The 5435-nt window shown below is 54.2% G+C and overlaps 1 non-coding gene across 1 annotated transcript; it reads right to left on the reverse strand.

The window, feature by feature from the left end:
• Positions 1-230: 230 nt before the first annotated feature.
• TRNAE-UUC lies at positions 231-302 on the reverse strand. The gene has a single exon. It is a non-coding gene; the product is annotated as a tRNA-Glu (tRNA).
• Positions 303-5435: the final 5133 nt, after the last annotated feature.

Raw genomic sequence — 5435 nt, forward strand, 5'->3', positions numbered from 1 at the left:
CAGCAGCTCTACCTCTGCCCCTTTTGGCAGCAAGTCCTTCCCTCCAAGAGGGCCGAATTGCTGCTGAAGCCTCCCCTTTCCATTGACTGCCCCAGGCACCTGCTTGCTGCGCTGGAACCAGCCCTGCCATGGCGACAGTGGGAAGATGGGGGGAATCAGGAAAACACCATGGATTTGTTCACACATTGCAAGTGAAGAATAACTGAAGCATCTTTGGTTTAAAGTCACTTCTCCCTGAGTGGGAATTGAACCCAGGCCTTGGCAGTGAAAATGCCAAATCCTAACCACTAGACCACCAGGGAGGTGATGATGGTGATTTTCTTCTCACTTATGCTACACTTTCTTAGGCTACTTTCTAGCCACTTTCTGAAACTGCTCCATTGTCCACTCCCTGAGGGGCTAGGAGCAGAGTGCAGGAACCCTTGTGCTCAGGGTCACAACCTGAGCCCAACCCAAGCCACTGAAACAAACTCAAATGATGCTTCTTCCAGCAGGATCACAGAGCCACACACAAAAAACCCCCATGAGGAACAATCCTCCTCTGCCTGCATTTATCCATTGCAACCCTCTCAGCAGCCAACTCTTGTGGGAAGGACACTGAGCTGATAGGAGCTATGGCATAGAGACCAAGGCAGGGGTGTTGCACCCCTGAGTGTGAGGTGGTCTCATTCTGACTCTGGAGGAGGAGGGAAAGGCGATGGCCACATGATAGGGCCAGTATGTACCACAACATGGTTCTTTTATGTGGGATGACTCTGAACACTGACTGATCTCCACTCCCTTGTGTTTGAAGAGATGTTTAGTTTTGCACTTGGGAACCTGTAAGGCTGAAGCAATTTTATGGATGGTGACACTACGATTGAAGGGTTATTTAATGTTGTAGAAATTGTTAAAAACACTGAGCTTAAACTGGAACTGCCTGTTATAAAAGGCTGGTTTCCCCACGTCAGTTCCATAAGCTCTGCTAGAAACACCCTGGGTTCTCTCCTGCCTTGGTGGGAACTGCAGGGAATCGTCCCCTGCTGCCCTTGGCTCCAGGCTGGTTTTTCTGGGGAGGGGACGTGGAATTGGTTTGTTTGCTGTTGAGAAGGGAGCCGGACCAGTTCTCAGGGAACGAGAACTCCCAACATCTTCCCAGCCCAGCCCAGGCTGCTGCCCTGTCCCAGCCTCTGTTCCCCTGGGGCCCTGCATGTTTGACTCTAGAGCCGGCCGGGAGCAGCAGCTGAGGCAGAGGACAGCCTGGGCCGGGCAGATAAGAAGGAGTTTAGCAAGCAAAAAAGGCAGTGGAGTATTACCCTGGACTCAACGGCATTTCTCCATTGGTCTGTCTGCTTTGGGGCAGAGACAATAACACGTCCTGCTGCATTCGTTATTTCAAAGGGCGGTTTAGGATTTTCATTCTCAGACACGATGCACAAAGCAGGACTCAACCCTCAGCATAAACTACATGAGCTGCCCACAGATTCTGGCAGCCACAATGAGCATTTGGGTGAGAGCTCAGACCTGCCCCTGTCCCAGAGGGAGGGGATCATCTGTGAGGGGACTGGACCACTGACCTATCAGCTCTTAAGTCCCAAACTTTCAGTAACTCTATTATCAGTGCCTGTGAGTGTAATTTAAACCATAAGAAAAGCCACACTGGGCCAGACCAATAGTCCATCTAGCTCTGAATCTTGTCTTCTGACAATAGCCAATGCCTGGTGCCCCAAAAGCCACTCCCCAAGGTACCACTGGGAGTTGAACCCAGGATCTCTTGTTTACTAAACAGATGCTTTAACCAGCTAAGCCCACAGTGCCTGCTGTTAGTCAAAGCATGATGTCTGTCCAAACCTGACTGTCTGCCAACCCCCACAGGGGCCTGACAAGCTTTGCTTGTGTTTTGGATTCTGTAAAGCAGAGGAGCAGGTGAAGTTTTACTCCTAAGGTGGGTGTGTGATTCTTTGCACAGGTCTATGCTTCAAAATTAGGTCGGTTTAACTACATTACTCAGGGGTGTAAACAAATTTACCCCCCTAAGCAATGCAATTCTATCAACCTAACCCATGTGTAGATAGCCCCTCCCCAAACTCAACAGAGCTTGGGGAGGGGCTTGGTTAGTGAAGACCCAGAGAACAGGTGGCCCGTGACTCTTGCATGCGGGGAGGCTGGGCATGAGCACTGGAAGCTCCCTAGGAGCTAGTTCCTCTCCTCCCCAGAGGCCTCCTTGCCTGCTGCTTGTGCCTCTACACCCTCTGCCCCAAGGTATGCCCACCACCCACACCTCTCTGCCCCTCCCCTGAGACCTGTCCTGCCCACCACCCACACCTCTCTGTCCCCTCCTGTGACACCCGTCCTGCCTGCCACCCATGCCTCTCTGTCCCCTCCCCTGCCCTGCCCAGCCCAGCCCACCTCACCGCTTGCACCCCTCTGCTCCCCCACCCCGAGACCCGCTGTGCCCACCTCTTTCTTCATGCTGCTGTTGTTATTCCATGAATCATCAGGGATGGAATAAAAAGCTGAGTTTACTCCAGGGTGAGGGAAGAAAGGAGCCACCACCCCCCTGGCAAAGCTCAGTGCCCCAGAGGAAACCTGCCCTCTGCTATCGCAATCACTGATGTACTGGGCTATGAGGGGAATGGGAGTGTCTGAATTAAGGCAGGCCCCAGGGATGGGGAGAGCGGGGGCGGAGCGGGGCGGGCAGGGAAGTGACTCTCCACAAGCGGCCCCTCCTCAGCCCATCTTTGCCCCCCTGTGTCTGTGGCTCCCAGCGCTGCTGGCCCCATTGACATTCCCCCTGCCCCCGGCTCTGGCTCCCCTCAGGAGTGGCCGATCCAGCTCCAGGAGAGCACGTGCCCCCTGGGAACGGGACAGGGGTCAAGTGTCCCAGCCAGAGCGGGAAGGGGGCAGCCCAGGAGTTCTCAGACTGGGGGTTACAGCCCCTCGTGGGGGGGTGAGGTTATTATGTGGGGGACACAAACCGCCCGGCTCTGCAGGCAGCAGAAGTGAGGGTGGCAATGGAGCAAAGTCTGCTGTGAAAAGTGATATTGACAAATGTCTTTACACCCCCAGTATCAAACAGTAACTATTTAAAAACCCTTTTCTGCTTATATCAATAATTCAAAGTGTGTTCTAGGCTTAATTTAAAAGTGGTGAGAAAAGTTAAACTCATTTTAAAAGAATTGGGTTATAAATTAAGCATTTAAAATAACGTTAAATATGAAAAATGTGTTTTGAATTGATGGGGGGGGTCGCACTCAGCACCTTGCTTTGTGCAAGGGGTCACCAGTTCAAAAGTTTGAGAACCACTGGGTTACACAGGGAAAGAGCAAAGAGAGACACTGAAACAGGCCTGCAGGGGAAATCCCCGGGGAGAGGGGTTCCCAGCTCACAAATCTTCCCCGCTCCATTTACTGCCCCATCCCTGGGCTGTAGCTCCAGTGCCGAGGACATCACAGACCCCCTCTCTGCCAAGGGGGCTTGCACAGGTAGTTCCTTCGTGCCAGGCCTCTGCCTCACTGAATAAACTGCATAAATTCACTGGTGCTCCTCCCCTCCCCCTGCTTCTTCCTGTGACCCTTCTGCCAGTTGGAGTCGGCAGCAAACATGGGCCAGGTTCAATATCTTGGGGAATCCTTTTTAAACAACACAACACAGAGCCCGCTCGAGCCCCCACCCAGTAACCTGGGACAATCTCACCACCACCCCTGGGTGTCTCTAGGGGCAATACCGAGTCTGAGGCCGTGTCTACACTACCAATGCCAACAACGGGTTCCGCCTCGACAACGATTCACGGCAGTGCGGCCCGACACACGGTCATTTTCATCCTCTGAGCCAGGAAACCCACAAAAGCCGCTTCTTTTGTACTGGGGCAGGCAAAAATAAGGGGACACTAAATTATTCTGATTGCTAAAAGCAGGTTTAGGGGGTTGTGTATTTTTGAAAAAAAAAATCAATACTGATCCTTCTAACTAGCAGCATGAGATAAAGAAAAGAACCCGGACAAACCTTGTCAGTAACAGCTAATGTCCTAAATGGGAAATCAGCAGCGGTTTGTAGCTGGGGGAGCGAACAGTTTGAATGTGTATGACCCGACCCCCAGCCTCCAGCCCCAGACAGCAGTGGGGCTTGGCACTCTCTGTGCATTGGGTGTTGGGTGGCTGAGTGGTTAACCAAGTGGTGGCAATCCAAGGAGGTTCCCTGAGTCGGTTTTCACTCCTGAGGAGATTCTGCACCAAAAAAAAATAAAAATTCTGTGCACGATATTTTAAAATTCTCCAAATTTTTATTTGCCAATAAAATAAATGTGGAGGCTCCAGCATGGTAGAGGGGAGCAGAGGCTCCTGGATGCACAGAGGTGGGAGATCACCCTGCAGCCCCCTCTTCCCTCCAGGGAAACAGACTTGGTGGTGAGGCTGCACCTCTCTGCCGCCTACTCCAGGAGCCCCCAAAAGACTCCCCAGAACTGCTCATGAGGGGTGCATGACCACTCCTGTGGCTTCCCTATCAGAAAGTCAGATCAGCTGGCCCTGGGGGCTCCTGCCAGTACTACGGGCAGCACAGTGGGGCTAAAGCGGATTCCTGCCCACCCTCGCTCTGCACGGCGCACCACTCCCAGAGAAGCATCTGGCACGTCCCTGCGGGGTGCGTCTCTCACACGCTGCCCCCTGCCCCAAGCACCAACTCTGCCATTGGAACTGCGGTAATGGGAGCTGCAGGAGTGGTGCCTGTGGGCAGTGGCCCCAGGAGATCCCCCCGGCCCTCCTCCATGTAGAAGTTGCTGCCAGATGTGGGTGCGGGTCACTTTCAGGAGCTGCCCAAGATAAGGTGCCACACCCCAACACTCTGCCCCAGCCCAGATCCTGCACCCTGCTCACACCCAAACTCCCTCCATGAGTCTGCCACTGCCCCCCCTGCCCCCCAACCCCCTGCGCCCGCCCAGAGCCCGCACCCAAACTCCCTCCCAGAGCCTGCCACTGCCTCCCCTGTACCCCAACCCCCTGCTCCAGCCCAGAGCCTGCACCTCATGCACCCAAACTCACTCCCAGAGCCTGCCACTGCCCCCCGTGCCCCAGCCCAGGGCCCGCACCCAAACTCCCTCCCAGGGTCTACCCCCAGCCTCCCCTGTACCTGAACCCCCTGATCCAGCCCAGAGCCTGCATCTCATGCACCCAAACTCCCTCCCAGAGCCTTAGGTAGAAGTGGGGGGGAGGGAAAGGGGCAGGACTTGGGACCCCTTCTGGGCATACATAACAAGTTTACATAAACCCTGGCAATCGAGCCATAGTCACTGCCCATCCCATCACCTTCCAGCGAGGGGACTATGCGGGGCAGGGCCTCTGCTGGGGCTTTATTCCTTCCTTTAATCACTGTGGGATTGGTGAAACAGGGAGAGAGTCTTGCTCCTCTTTTCCTGCAGAACACACGCAGCTGGGTTATTACCAGGGCGGCTTGCAATA

Source organism: Mauremys mutica, chromosome 6 (assembly GCF_020497125.1).
Source record: "Mauremys mutica isolate MM-2020 ecotype Southern chromosome 6, ASM2049712v1, whole genome shotgun sequence".
Lineage (NCBI taxonomy): Eukaryota > Metazoa > Chordata > Testudines > Geoemydidae > Mauremys > Mauremys mutica.